Source organism: Etheostoma cragini, chromosome 4 (genome assembly GCF_013103735.1).
Source record: "Etheostoma cragini isolate CJK2018 chromosome 4, CSU_Ecrag_1.0, whole genome shotgun sequence".
NCBI classification, from domain to species: domain Eukaryota; kingdom Metazoa; phylum Chordata; class Actinopteri; order Perciformes; family Percidae; genus Etheostoma; species Etheostoma cragini.
The window spans coordinates 24,510,046-24,526,230 of NC_048410.1; the positions used below are offsets into that span (position 1 = coordinate 24,510,046).

The 16,185-nt window shown below is 42.7% G+C and overlaps 1 protein-coding gene and 2 long non-coding RNA genes across 4 annotated transcripts in view; 1 reads left to right on the top strand and 2 right to left on the bottom strand.

Annotated features, from left to right (window-relative positions):
• The window catches only part of LOC117943202, a 57,499-nt gene extending 57,062 nt beyond the window's left edge, over nt 1–437 (top strand). The window contains exon 3 of the long non-coding RNA XR_004656314.1: nt 411–437. This is a non-coding gene — a long non-coding RNA (uncharacterized LOC117943202). The remainder of the gene's footprint in view (nt 1–410) is intronic.
• Nucleotides 1–16,185, bottom strand: part of LOC117943172 (receptor-type tyrosine-protein phosphatase gamma-like) — a 455,813-nt gene that overhangs the window by 138,231 nt on the left and 301,397 nt on the right. The window lies entirely within an intron of this gene.
• The window catches only part of LOC117943201, a 15,393-nt gene continuing 12,442 nt past the window's right edge, over nt 13,235–16,185 (bottom strand). The window contains exons 3-4 of the long non-coding RNA XR_004656313.1: nt 14,857–14,862; nt 13,235–13,353 (exon numbers count right to left, since the gene is read on the bottom strand). This is a non-coding gene — a long non-coding RNA (uncharacterized LOC117943201). The remainder of the gene's footprint in view (nt 13,354–14,856; nt 14,863–16,185) is intronic.

A 16,185-nucleotide genomic window follows, 5' to 3' on the forward strand; every position in this document is an offset into this window, starting at 1 on the left:
ATCATGTAACGCGCTTGGTCGTCTCCTTTAGCGTCATATAACACACACTCGGTCGTCTCCTTTAGTGTCATGTAACACACACTTGGTTGTCTCCTTTAGTATCATGTAACGCGCTTGGTCGTCTCCTTTAGCGTCATATAACACACACTCGGTCGTCTCCTTTAGTGTCATGTAACACGCACTTGATCGTCTCCTTTAGTGTCATGTAACACACACTTGGTCGTCTCCTTTAGTGTCATATAACACGCTAGGTCGTCTCCTTTAGTGTCATGTAACACACACTTGGTTGTCTCTTTTAGTGTCATGTAACACACACTTGGTCGTCTCCTTTAATGTCATGTAACGCGCTTGGTCTGGACTATTGGCGTCCCTTTTGACTGTTAAGGAAAACGTCATGGGTGGGCTTACAGTTCAGTGACACACGGGAATAACGGGACGGTTAAGGACACACACAGGACACGACCCCCGCTCTCCTGGGTTAAAGTCCTGTGTTTGACCCATCCATCCCCCTTACATACTAATTGCTAAACCCAATCTAGATGCTGCTCTCCCCGGTACGTTCTACACAATCGCCGAAGGGCGCTTTTTTTGTCGCATCAGACGCGGACAGCCACTGTCCAAATGTATTTTACTCGAGAACGGGTTGGTCTTAAACAGTATTAACATTATTTTGGAGATTAATTTTAAGAGTTGTGGAGTAACATAATTTGGACTTGAGTCAAACTCAAGGATCTGATTGTCTATATATCGATGGTCTTCCACTTCCGGGATTGTTCAGGTGCCACCGGAAATTCAGCCAGATGTCCCTCTTGGTAGGCCAGATTCCGTCCCTAGTCCGTCCCCTTCTTCTTTCTCTGTGTTGGTGTTCTAACCTCCGGTGGATTTCTGAGGACTATGGTTAACTGCTCCTCAGATCTCTACAGGGTAAATCCAGACAGCTAGCTAGACTACCTCTCCAATCTGAGTTTTCTGTTGTACAACTAACGTACACATGTTCCACTAACACAAGTTCCTGTGTTTATTTTGTTTATTTTGCAGAGGCACGTTCATGGTGTCCAGTGCTTAGCACCCCGAAGACGATTGTGATTGGTTTAAAGAAATGCCAATAAACCAGAGCACGTTTTTCCCCCATCCCGCAATGCTGTGTGGACAAGCCAGACCTTTATCTGCAGCGCTGTGGGGGACGGTCTGGCAATGTGAAACTATGGATCTGGTGACTTAAGACACAACAGAATAAAAATCACAACTTGACCCTGACTTTAACACCTTGGCCGCCTGACTTGATATCGTGTTCAGGTCTGGGCTGGTAACCTAAACAAAGCAATCCCAAAGTGCATTTGGGACTGAGCCACAACAAACTACACTGTGTGTTCATAACGAAGGAACATGTCCCCCAGTCCAACAGAGTGGCTTACCGATGTGTTTTAATAGTGAGACAGTGGAGCTCCATGGCACAGAGCAGGAGGATGTTTCAGACTTTGATTCACACACACAGTACTGGTTAGAGGATACATTCATTGGTAGTTTGGGTCTTGGGATGTTTTTTTTTTACTACTAAACCAAATTCCCTGAAAATCCATTAAATATTAGTGAGATAATATAAACAGAGACATAAAAAGTGATAAATAAAAATTTAATTCTAAATGTCCGGCTGCTATTTGTGTTGAAGAGATAACCAGGTTGCAGCCTGAAGTCAATAATACTGTGAAATGGTCTGGATGATGTGCTGTTGCTCCGTGAAAAACAACGAGCGTGCACGCACACACACACACACACACACACACACACACACACAAAACTGGTCAAACAATCAGGCACTTTTCGTTGTCATGGTGATATGGAGGCATGACGCATTTGGGCACACAGAAAATGTTGAAATGAAAAAAAAGACATTATTGTCTGTGTTTGTGTGTGTGTGTGTGTGTGTGTGTGTGTGTGTGTGTGTGCATGTGTGCGTGTGTGTGTGTGTGTGTGCATGTGTGTGTGTGTGTGTGCATGTATATAGAAACTGTGTTCACATGCAAACATGTTTACATGATTTGCAGTGTCTGGAACACCTTTGCGCATGCTAGAAGCAACTTTTTCTTGCCAAGATCAACACTGCTAATATCACTTGTCTTGCATTTTCTCCAGCTTGCTAATCCTCACATAAAGAGCCCTGTGCATCGCTGTTTGATCTACTTGTGAAATAAACAGTTGTCAAACAGCCTGATATAGAGTCTGTTTGGTGAATTTATAGCAGAGACAACTCAACTGGAACCACACATCCCCCCAAACTGGGTATTCATTGTAGTGAATGTGGGGGATTGGGCTTGTGGATGCAGGGAGAGCAATTAGAATCAGTTGCTACAAAACAAGCAGTATCATGGGGATGGCTGCTCTCCTTCACATAGTGACATGGGACAGTGAGGACGTAAGAGTTGACAAAAGACATGAATTTGACTCTGCTGATGCTATCATTGCAACATGCAGCCATCTGTTACAGTTAAAGCTGAGCAACATGGAGCACAAGAGTTCAGGGGCCCTGAGGCAGCATCTTTTAGAAACAGGCCTGGTGTGTCCATCGTGTTACACTCCAGTCTGCTGTGTTGTGCCGTGTCCGGTCTGATCACCTGTTACATCAAAATACCTCACCCCACCTAGGATTACACAACACATAGATTAATATTTGGGGACGTAAGTATGTACATTACATATATATATTTTGTTGTTATTGTTGTTTAATAACTACAGCTAATGCACATCACGTGAGAAACAAGCGGATTCTGGGCTTCACTCCCCCCGCCCAACAATTGTCAGCAGAACCCCAATATTTTGATGATTCAAAATATTATCCTGCCAGATTTTCTTGTGGTATGAGGTATGTTACAAATGTTTTTGACATCCACTGATCTACTAGGAAGTTCATCCCGGCTACACCAGTATTGATCTAATATCCAGTTGTGAGGGGTGATCAGAGAGGACACTGCAAACAGGAGCAGTGTGGGCCGGGTATTACTTTAGACGTGAATGAATATCAAAATGTGTGCTTAAAATGCCTATTTATTATTGCCATTATTGCCTGCCATTTAAAATGTCAATCCAATGATTTCTTATGTTGCCCCCCCCCCGTGATAGAAGATGCTGCCCTGGACACCTAGAGTATTTTGATCAGATGTGATGTTGCAGCCATATAAACCATCTTGGTTTGGGATAAATGTAAATGGACTGTTCTTATATTGCACTTATACAGAGTACAAGGACTATTCCCCGCTCTACCACTGAACCAGAGCCGCCCTTAGAACAACACAACATCACAGTCTTAGCATCATAGACTGTACCTTTAAGGAAGTTTTGGCACACATACAATATAGTTGTACAGCATGGAAAACAGTTGTTTTTTCTATTAAATGCTTTTTAGGTGAATGTCTTATTGAGATAAAAGTTTCTTTTCCGAGAGTGACCCGGCCAAAAGGGCAATACAGTTAAGGGGAAGGTTTAAGGTTTATTTTTTAAAGGAAAAAACATGCAGCAGGAAAAGTACCTGTCCAGCAACACATCCCTGTATAGGGTCCAATGTCTGTTCACGCAAACAATCACGCATTTTAGAACATTTGAAGGGACTATGATCCCTGAAAAGTCATATATTACACAAAGTGACTAAGCGCCTTAAATTACATGTACTTTATAACATTTATTACTGCATGAAGAACAACGAAGGTGAATTATGTATGTCACATTCACTACACACACCATTATCAAGTGTACATGCTACTGAGAAATCATTTTGTGATTCACAGACTTGTTTGTTTCCTTTCTAAATCTAGCTATAACACTCCTGCTTTGTCTATGTATCGAGACAGTGTGTTGGAGATATTACTTGTGAAGCAGTTGTTGTGTTGTGGCCTGCCCTGAGCCTTCACCCTGCCAACACAAGCCTATTTGTGTCACTGCTCATTTAGCATTTTGCCAACTGCACCACTTCTCCATATTTATAAGATAAGGAGGCTTCCTGCATGCAAACACAACTACAGGAGCGTCTGCCAAGACTTGTTGACAGACAGGCAGGGGATTCGGACCGCCATCGCCAACATCATTGCAGTGTTGTCGATTGGTCAATAGCTGCTTGCCGATGACTAGCTGTGCTCCCAACTGTGCACAGATGGGACACATCACCAATGCTACAGGGTGTCTGCAGATGGCTGGGTCCTTTAAGTACATAATGAGGCTTATTTATTTTAGACCAAATATAAATAAATCTACATTGCTATAAAAAATGGGGGCTCTATGGAGGCGATGATTTGCTGAGAAGTGCCAATGTCAGGCCTTAAAATACAATATATGTCCAAATCATGTTCATATACTTTTCTGTACTTTTCTCTGGAGCTGTTTTTGAAATCTAAATCTGAATGATAAAACCTACTAAGGGCCATCGCCTGGCCTTCCCTAGACCTGCACAAAGCCAGGTCCGTAAAGAAATGATTTCCCCAGTTGTTTGCAGAAGAACATGGCTGTAAGCTAGCTAACTGCACCTAACACCTTACTGACGCTATAGCCAGCCTAGTCTCCTGAAATGGTCACGCTATTTAACCTGTTTATTCTCGTGCAGGTCACGTTAATGTCATTATTGGCGTGCGTTGACTAAGAATTTTGAAGTAATGTATTTCAATGGGAAGCCTGTTTCGTGATCACAGAACGATTACGCTAGAGAGTAGTATTGAAAATTGTGGCTGTCTGTCCCACTGTTATCGTCGGCATGTGGCGTTTTCATTTGTTGCGTCCCCCAGAGACCGCGGATCGTGTCCCGGCGCAAGTTGTTGTCACCGTCCCGTGTGTGGCGTTTCATTTCCTGGTTGTTGCGTCCCTAAGAGCAGCCCGGTGTCATCGCAGTTCGTGAAATGGTCACGGTCAAAAATCGTGACCTGTAGGCAAAATAAATGAGTAAATTGTGACCTGTACACAAATCAATACAACAAATTAACGCAACCAATGCATGAAGTGGCGTGAGACTAGGTCATTACACCTCACTAAGTTAGTACGATTTGAGGAAGTAAGACCAGCAGGTTCTATTACAGTCAAACCAAATATCAAATATCAAATATCTGAAGCCATATTTAGCATATTTATATTTTAGCAGCCACCTTATTATTTTAACTTTATACACAAAATCAAGGTATTTATCAAAAAATATTTGGTGGAGAGTGTGGTAAGTTAACATTGTCAGGGAATGGCACAGAAAATATGAAATGAAAATGTAAAAAAACATTGGATGGGGCCTTTCAGTGTCAGTGGGAACACATACTGGAGCTAATTTTAACATTCTAGAATGATGTTGCTGCTTACTGTTTTTTATTTATTTTTATTTTTATTTTTTTAATCTGTTTATTAATCCCCAATGGGGAAATTGAAATTACAATTTATACTCTGTGTCCACACTTTGTTAGTAACCACACACAGTCCTGAACTACACATACACACATGCTCAGGATCTATACATGCACTAATGGAAAGATGTCAGAGTGAGTGGGCTGCCAGCTGAACCAGCGCCCGGGGCGGCTGGGGGGGTACGGTGCCTTGCTCAACAGTACGTTAACGGTTGCTGTGAAATTCCATTAGCCCTGTTACACACTTGCAACTTAGCCCCAGGTTTAGCATTTTTTCAGGGGATAACCCCACAAACTGGGGTCGTACCCCACTCCAGAGCAGGGCCCACGTGTCGGCGTAAGCCCACTAGGGAAGTGTCTGGATTGCGCCAGTGTTAAGGTGTTCTTAGCCCCAGGCTAACAGCTCCTTTAGCTTGAAAAAAACAACACAAAAAACCAAAACAACAAAGACTGACAATATGGAGCTGGAGGTGAGTTAACCTCAGGTGAGCTGTGGCTCAGCACTCAAACATGAACTACATGTTGAAGTAATTGTCAGTCACGGCACACACACCGTTTTTCTTTTTTTTCCATTGATGTGATGTCCAAGCACCCAATTAGCATGGTTAATCAACAACTGGCCCACACTGAAATGGACTGACTCCCACTATGTCCAATTAGTCATTAGGTCCCAATCCTAATTATAATTGGCATTACAATCAGAATGTGTGACTCTACCTGTAGCGGAGAGCCAAGCGTGCCAAATTTGGGAGTTTGCTGGGCCAAGACAGGCTATGGCTACGGGGTTGTTCCATGGATAGGTCGTGAAATAAACACTTTGATGTCACACATCTATTGTGTAGTTAAGTATATTTCACCAAAAGCACTTCTTTACCTGCTGCACATGTTCCACGGAAGTCGCTATGTGTGACACCCATTCATTTAAAAGGCACAGTAGATTTAGTAATGTACACCTCCTGTATAGGCTATTACCGTTCTATCTAGTCCCTTGCTGTTACAAATACAACATGAGAAAAACGACAGTTCTATAGCGCTGAAAATTATCAATTTATGTTGTACCAACTTCATAACTCAACTCTGTTCAGTGCTGAGCTCATACAGGGCCACAGCATGATTTGAAGAGAAAGGACTTGTTTCATAAGTTGTTCTGGATAAATGTGTCATCAAATATGTAACAGTCTTCAATCCCTCTGCTGCGCTGCTCATTAATCCAGCCACAGGCAGACATGTATGTGGCTCAGGTCTGTAATTGACTCCTTCTAAAGTAAAAGTCTTTCATGTTGCAGTGGTGGGGGTCACTACTTTGTGGGCATGTTGTCTTTGGAATGTCTTTGAACTGAGTCTCCTTGCATATCAATATTCCCCCGCTGGCACCATAATAAGTCTGTAAAATACTTGAGAGCTCTGCTTTTTGGCCTCACCTCAGTCGGATTCCTATGATGTACCAGAATGTTGAAAAAATAAAAAAAAAACTATCAATAACAGGAGGCAGGAAAAGCTATAATTTGTAACAATGGAGCGAGCGAGCAAGGGGACAGAAAGACAAAGACTGAGAAAGAGTTGGGTAAATGGTGCTCTGGGAGGAGAAGACAGGGACAGGAGGAGGACGCCTGCCTCCCTCCCTGTCGGCGATCAGCCTCAGGGGGCCTGTAACAGCACCGCTCCCTTCCCGGAGTTCAAACGCCTGAGTGGGAGAGGCAGATGCAGAGACACTGTTGAGCCTGGAGGCAAGCCATCTCAACACCAAACAAGTGATTTATTTTCTGCTAAAAAAAAAAAAAAATAACACTTTAGTGAGGAGAGGGGGAACCCCCCGCTGCTCCCCAAGCACGCAGGGTCCACTTTCCTACTTTTACATCTTCACATCAATCGAAAAGACATCATTACCTAGCCAGTGTGAGGCCTGTCCATACACAAAGCTGCAACCTACAATCAGAGCAGGAGGGAAGCTGATGGGCAGGTCAAGGCCTTGGTCAGAAATACCTCATCTATGCTCTGTCCGCCCAAAGAGAACAAGCCCACTCTGGGTTTCACTTCTAGAATAACAACCCTCAGTGCCAGACAATCACAAGCCCCTCAAACACACTGGAAAAACCAGCCAACCAAAGGGAAAAGGAAGTGACCGGGCCAGCTTATAGAACCAATCAGAGCCTTCCTTTCCTTTGATGCTAGTCTCACATTGCCAGACCTTCCTCCACAGCGCTGTGGAGGAGGGCTAGTCCACACAGCATTCTGGGATGGGAGAAAAACGTGCTCTGGTGTATTGGCATTTCTTTAACCCTCATGTTGTCCTTGGGTCCAACTGACCTGTTTTCCTAGCACCTGAACAATCCCGGAAGTGGAACCTTGTCAATATAGACTACAACGATGCATTCTGCTTTGTGAAGAGAGGTGGACCAACAGTAGGAAGACACCGGTCAACCAACCAATCGAGCACCAATGCTTAGCCTGGTTTCAGATCTCTGATTCACTACCCACATCAGTGATTTATTAAGGGATTCAAGGGATTTTTCAGAGATTTCATCAATCAACTTTGGCAACACTTATGTCAACAACAGTGGATGAGACTGATCTAGTCTGTCTGTGTGTGCTTGTGTTCGTGTGCATGTAATATCATCAGAGACTAATGCGATGTAGTGTAATGTACTCAATGAAGCATTAATATGTAGGAAGGTAAGCACAGGAGACAGACTCTCACCGTGAACAGGCTGCAGTGATAAATAAGGCAGCCGGCACTGTTGACACCTTAATGCATCAGTATTATAGATGTTCTAAGTGGTTTCTGAGGGAGGGGAGGACGAGCTGATTTAAAACTAACAACCGACCTGAAAACTAAATGTACATGCATTCATTTTATGATGTTACGAGATTCTATCTATAACAACTCTCGTCATGCAGGAAGTAAAAGTCCGCAGAGAACAAAGACTGCATCCGTCAAGTCTGATGGTAAACTAACTAAATCAAGAACCACACACACACACACACACACCAAAATGGAACAAGGACATATGGATTTCAAATACATTTTGTAAGTTTAAATATGAAATGTTTTATCAAAGACAACATCCTTTTACATAAATTAATCACATTCATATGGGACTACTTGGATGCAGAATACTCTTTGGAAGACACATTGCGCTTCTCTATAACTTATTAATTATTAATCATCTGCTCACATCATTATCACATCCAACTTTCTTTTTCAATAATTTTACATTGCCAACAAATACCCAATTTGTACAAAGTTAGATAAAAATGGTTGTCACGGTTACGCCATTCAAATGTCAAGTATGTGACAGGATGTAAACCTATGACACTGGTGAAATGCAGATTTTAGGGGTGTGTGTGTGGGGGGGGGTTCGATCTAGAGAAATCACTGTAGTTTAACTGGTCTGCATTCATAGACATATTGCCCTATTCACACGAGACTAGTATTACCACGGGACCTCGTGGGATTTACACCCCGCCACCCCCCAGGTCTTTCGTTTCGTGTGGCCCTTTTACACAGGATAAGCAAAGTCTGTATTTTACTAAAATTTACTGACATTATCCCCCACATATGATGTCAACTCTCTATCAAAACTTCCATTTCTACTTGCTCATGCCGCCTTTACAACCCCGAATCACAGCACAATATTGCAGGTCATACGCAGTGGAATTTTTACTTGACATGTTACAGTCATGGCTGATTCTCACAGGATTAAGATTACAGATTACAAAAAGATACAGTAGACCTCTGTAATTATTACAAACTACTAGAGCTCCCCAGGAAATACTAGTCCAGTGTGAATGGGGCGATATCGGATGCAACCTGAAACGAGGGAAGCGAGTTGCATTGCCCTGTTTTTAAGAGCAAGGTAATGAAACTGTCCTCATGGGAACATAATTTGTTTGCCTAAGCACAACTTATGTTTACCTTGATCTCTAGCTTCTGTGTGAATTATGACTCTGGTCTCCCTGGATCAAAGATGGAAGTAGCGTAACATCAACAGTGCCAAAAAACCTTTTAGGGAGAACGTTGGGGTAGATAGATGATGCAAAAGGCTTGTGACTTGGATACAGGATACTTTTCATCTCCTCTTCCCTAATAGTCAACACTATATTCTCTTTTGACTATGACCTCTATCCCCCCAATATAAAGTGGATTTTGTGTGTAAACATTAACCAAATAAGTCCTTTGGCAGTGTGTTAATAGTATTTCTTAGCAGTTTTGGAGGGCACTGATGAACAATACAGATTGTAGGTGTCCAGTCATCAGATATAGATGTATAGATAATAGAGTCATTTTGGAAGGCAGTGACAAATGTATTTTGACGTTTAGGTGTAACCATGTTTTCTCTTAGGTTCATATTAATATGAAACAAACAAAAACAGAAAAAACGAATACATGTATACAAAGTACCTGTTGCGTAAAGCGCCCATTTTATGCTCATTTAAGGCTTCATAATTGTATTTGAGGTAGTACCACAATAGTTTTACAAGGGTTAATTTTGAAAATACACCCTATTTTCGTGTACTGCACATTGCTGCATATCCTGTTTTCACCCTGTGTGTTCAGGTCTCTGTTTTAGCTACAGAGTGAGAGATCACACTTCTATAAAATCTTTGTTGGTAGTACACGGCAGGATTTGCTGGGAGACTTCACTAGACGAGGGCCACTTGTGGAAAACCTGCAGAACAGGGACATGGAAGTAGTTCTTTTGGAGATTATGGTGAACTAGTGTGTGTTGTAGCAGTGTTTTACCATTGAGAACAAGCTAGCATGCTACAGTTAGCCACCTTGTCTCAACTAGTGACGTAGAAATGCAGATATTGAACAGCTCACCTGAAGGCCGAGGACATTCAGAAACCATAACTCACTCAAAACAGCATCGATGGGGGGGTTTTCTTCAAGTTTTTATGCGTGTGGAAGCACCAGAGACACAAGATAACACTCCAAATCCCAGAAAAAGTGTTTTTTTTCATAATATGGTCACTTTTAGAAAAAAAGCTAAATGGGTTGAGTGCAAAATATGCAAAGAATATATAATATATATTCTATATGGTTTATTTGAGAATAGGCAAGTTTGAGGAGGACATTTGTTTATGAAGAAATATATGGCTCTCATTTTGTGTAGAAATTATTGGGAAAATCACATACTGACAATCTTGTTTTGAAGCTGAAAAAGCTAGCATGACAGGCGAACCCAGAGGGGAGCACTGTGCTGCCTTGTTAACTCCAATCACATCACACACTGTCTCTTATGTTGCCAAGTTCATAGTTTGCAATACACCGGTCAATTGCATAAAACCTGCGGGACCTTCGAGGCGGGTTATAGTATTTGGCAGCGCAGGAGTCTGCTCTTTTGTATTTTACATATAAATGAATTCCTGTGGGGCAGAAATTGCTCGAACATTGAGTGGCATCACGAGAGTAGACAGAGGGACAGATGCACAGTAGCCTGACTTCATTTCCCCCTGTTCTCTACTTCGTCCTCAGTCCAACAATACGAGCCCTGGGGTAACCGATGGCGAGACTGAAGGTGATGAGGAAGATCAGTCATCATAGGTACACCCTGTGGCCCTGACCCTTCAGTCTTTACAAACTGCCTGTCCATGGCCGAGATAGTGGGCAGGAAATTGAAAAGTCCCACATGTAGGTGCAGCAGTTAAGTGAATGTATGGGGGGGGGGGGGGGGGGGGGGGGGGGGGGGGGGGGGGGGGGGGGGGGGGGGGGGGGGGGGGGGGGGGGGGGAGATGTTGAACATGCACAACAACAAAACACATGCAAGAATTAAATCTCCCTTTCAGGGCCATGCCAAAACACGTATTCATGCACTTCAATATCCAATGGAATATAATTCCAAAATGAAATAGCACAACATGGTGTCAACATAAAATAAATGTGCGTTCAAGTCGGAGAGCAGAGTTCACTTTGCAGCAAAAACTAATTTCTTTTACCGAGGAAACGCTCGTCCGTTCCTCTGGAGTGTTTTGATCCAAACCACCACCTTTTGCCTAAACTTAACTTAAACTTTTTTACCACGGCCCCTGAAGGGACCAACATCTGCCGGTGCCTGTAGCCGGCTCACAGTCACCTATTGGCGGCTAAACAACCTCTGCTGTTAGCCGGCGTCCTGGAGCTACTGCTGCTCTGATTTTATTGTTCAATTAGAGTTCTATTTTAGAGTTACTGGAGACAAGAGATTGTAATTTGGGAACAGAGGTTGAAAGCCTGAATGAAGCAAGTTGAGCCCAGGTAGGTGATACATCTAGGCTGTGTAAGCTTGGGCGTAAATTACATCTAACAGTAGGGGGGGGACAATTAACATGACATTTCTCAAGAACAATTTGACTATTAGTGATGGATCTCCAGTAAGAAGGCTGGAAAGCCATTTTGTTTTCCGTAATACAGATTATGCTTTACTGACAACTGAACGCCCTAGCAAGCAAGCTAACTAACTAGCATTTTCTGTAACCGGTGAAAGCATGTTGGGTGGAATAAGCAAGCTAGCTAACGTTAACTAACTATCCAAACAAGCTAGGTAGCACTATAACATAGAGGATTTAGAGAAATCTTTTTTCATGACTAATTTATTCGAGATAGAGTGAAAATAATCCGTGATTGATTTAAGTGAAAAAAATAGCCTTGTCTACTTTCTTGAGTTGCACAACTAAGCTTAAGTTACTGAAGTAATTCAAACATTGTTCTCCCCCAACAACAACGCTGCTCCCACAGAACGGACCAAACCCCTTGAAGGTAAGGAAGATGTTTTTAACTTAAAAGGCAATTTTTGCTACGTTTATATTATTTAACCAAACTTTTTTAATGATTTTGTTTTTTTTGAGGGGGGGACAACCCTTGGGATTGGGAAGTCCTGAACTAGTTTATTTTCTAAGCCCACTAGATAGCGCTATTTGTGGGCTCAGAAAATAACGACATTGGTTCCCGAAGCTTCATTCAGCCACATCACTATCCTGAACCCCCCCGCCATTTACGGTGAAGCCCAAATATCTAGATCAACCCCTGCGGCTGGCTAGGTCCACCTCAAAGGTCAGCCCACGTTAAGTGAGCCTATGTTGACAGTGTCGCTAACTGCTGACTATACCTGTAACATATTGGCCACAGTTACAGATATTTTTATTATTTTTTTACGATTGCTAAACAACAGTGGACACAACTAGAGCCACGTGTGCAAAACTCTACAGTCTACTACAGTCTCCCCAGCAGCAGTTCATGTAGACCATACCCGATTCGTTTTTTTAAATGCCTGAACAAGTATTTGTTGATAATTTGTTTAGCATCTTTGCTCTCCCTTCTTCCCTAGACAAGACAACTGCAGACAGGAACGGGGGGGGGGGGGGCAAATGCCTCAAATGGCCACAGGTCACATTTGAACCAATTACAGTGACTAGCTTTAATAACACTGCACTTTTAGAAAGTAATGGAGGTGAAAGTAATGGAAACACCACATGCATTTGTGTTTAGAGATGATTCAGGTGCATGTCCAGCCAGGAGCTCCAACATGATGATGACAACATGTGGCCTTGTGCTGAAGAAAAGGCCAGATTAGCCCTATTACTGCAGTCTTTGCTTCCATTACATACCTTTAGTTTTTCTAACTTCTTCCTCCAGTAATTACTTCATAACAAACTGCTGATTTTACTTTTCTACTTGTTTACACAAAAAAACTGAAATGTGATGACGGAATTCCCATGTGAATATTCCATCCAAATTATTAGTCTAATAAAGGCATAGTACGGATATTCTGTAGCGTAGTTGTGTGAGCTACTTCTCCATAGTCAGTGTCAGCAATGTCCTGCTGTGGACAGGGGCAGCAGCAAAGTCCTATGTTAGCCACCTAAAGACCACCTAAAACACCTGTCAAGGTGGAGGCTGGGGGTGTGGCCTTGACCAACTGCAACTTTGCTCGTTTGAAAGCCATGATGTATCTCTCTCATTGGTGGGCCAAACTCTCTGGCTGGGCAAATCAGAGAAAGGGCAGCCCATCTGGATTTCATTTTGTCAGCGGCAGAGCAGGATAGACCCGGTATTGGTTTACACCCATCTCTATTTCTAGCCACTGGGGGACCATAGGCAGGCTGGGGGAACTCATATCATTGTTAAAAAACCTCATGAAGTGAATTATGCCCTGGGCCATTTAATAAATGGAAAATGTCGGGCCGTTATTGTGATTCTCATTTTCAGTGTGGCCCTTGTGGCCCATCAGTTGTAACTTTTGGCCATATTTAGAATATTTTCACCACTTAACGTGTAAACGCCCTTTGCTTTGCTTCTGTGTGGGGAATGTCACGTAAGTCTCTCCTTTGTTTACAGTAAAGACCACATGTGTCCTCACAAAAAACCCAGCAAACTCCCTTTATTCTTTAATCCACCTTCAAGTGTCTCCTGGGAAAACTCTGTTGCCTCAGGATGAAGAGATGCTGAGAGGAGAGAGCGAGGACATCAAGAAGAAGGGTTGATGCGGTCTCTCTCTCGGTCTGAGCCATGCTGCGGGGATTTTGAATTCTCGTCCCCTCTCGCAGCAGGCAAAAGGGCGGCCATCAAAGAAGGTCATGCGTTGCCGGTCACTGATGCAACACAAACACACCTGCACAGACATACTGCCTTTCATCTCCCCCACCACTACCGCGGCTTTCCAACACAGATTGGAGACACGGGGACAGGGCTGTAGAATCTGGGATATGAGATATGTTTAGAGCACGCTGTGACCTAGCGCAATCTATCTTAACAACCCAATTGAAATGCAATGGGTGAGGTATAGCCCAGAAAGTCAGCTCCGCATTCTCAATTTCATGAGTGTTGCTTTTTCATGTAAGCAATGGGAGGGGGGTGGCAAAATATAGCTTTTTCCCAAAACACACAAAAAAGGTGGTGCGGTCCGCCCTACGCCAGCATGCCAGATTATTAAAAATAGTATGGAACAAGCAAAGCAACGGAGAGAGCATGCATTTGCCCTCTAGGTAGCATTGGGCTTTTAAATAATGACTGTGTTTTTTTGTGTCATTGAGGGGCCAGGAAACATTATGTTAGGAATGGTATGTGCTCCCTATCCGGAGGGAAGGCCAATCATAAATAAAAGAGAAATAAATATAAAAATACAACAAAACAAGCCTGGCAGTCATCAGTTATCTTTGAAGGTTTAATGGAATGTAGCTGGCTGAGAGAGAGGGAGGAGAAAGAGAGAGAAGAGACAGAACAAAAAGCAGAGAGGGAGACTAAGAAAGACAAGTCAATACATGAGGAGAGCACAAACAGCATAGACAAGAGAGGCTTGGATATAACAATACATGAAAAACTCCAAGGATACTATTACTAATAAGATCAACAGCGGAGAAAGAACAACAACCTCCATCACCATAATGTGGTTATGTATGGAGCACCTCCATGTGTTAGCCTACAACATCCAGTTACACTGATTTACTTACTTGTGTTGTGCTATAGAGAAGAGAACACATGCTGTATGTTGCTCTGTTAGTCTGTCTGTGTAACAGCCTTCTATATTCCCTCTCTCCTGTCACTCACATGCTGCTGACAGCTGACTGCTCACCCTTCCTTCCATATCCTTATTCACAGTCATTAGTAGGGCTGGGGATTGAAATCAATACTTTTTTAGGCACAGACCAAACTGCTTCTAAAGTATCGAAAAAATATAACTGCTCCCTGAAAAACGCTCCCATAGGTCTTTTTTTCAGGCATTACGACTCATATTAATGTTCAGAGTAACCTCCTCTAGTGGCTGCAATTGTTACAGAAGCAAAGCAGGAAGAAAAGGTGGCACTAGCTGGGTTTCCATCAATGTATTGTTATGCGCTTTTTGAAGTATGGCATAAGAAAATGTTGATGGAAAAGAAAAAAAATTCAATTCAATTCCTAAGGGGTAAATCTCATAAGCGTGAGTGAGTTAGCATGCAGCATCCTTCTACCAAGATCTAATCATGTTTGTGATTGGCTGCCTGTTGTTACACGGCATAGAGGCAGGCTGGAAAAACTCTACGTTACGCACAGAGACGGGATTTATGTAAATAGATAATAGATAATATTGTAGATAGATAATAGATAATACAAATGGTATCAAAAATTGTTTAGGAACCGGTATCAAAGTCACAGTATTGGTATTTTTACCGGTATGGGTATTGAAAGACCTACATATAAATGCCCATAGGCACTCCCTTCATTCATTTAAACATTTAAGAAACGCACACACGCTTTGATGCCCCAACACTGGGCATAACACAACAATAATATATGAATATCTGGTCCAAAGCGGTCTGAGGCTTCTTTTGCAGCCAATCAAGTTGATCTGGACATGATCCCAAGCCTTTGTTTTATCGATTGCAACTATCAGCGGGTAGAATGTATTTCACTTCCGGCTGCCAGCAAGAAAGTATTATCGTTTTACTCCATATTATATTTTACTCCCAGCCTCTTAACCGTCTGTTCACCGGAATTGATATCCTCCTGGACCGCCCCACATCACTGTGCATGCCTTTGTTGATGTGATTAAAACTGATGTAATGAGCAGTCATGTGTTGCACAGTCACGGCGGTTGTAAAAAGCTCACAGTGGCTGCTCGGCTTTGTTGTTTGACAAATATATGTCAAATAAAAGTTTATGCTGTCAGTTTACGAGTTCGAGTGACTAATGGTGTTGGTGGTGAGAACACTGATTCCACCGCTGTTTCTAGGAACGCGTAGTCAGGAAATGACAGCAAAGCAGTACCTAAAATAGAGGAATATGAATTGAGCTGTTTAATTAGTATTATTTTCTCCACCTTGTAATTCTGCCACCGTGTTGGTGTGTGTGTGTGTGTGTGGGGGG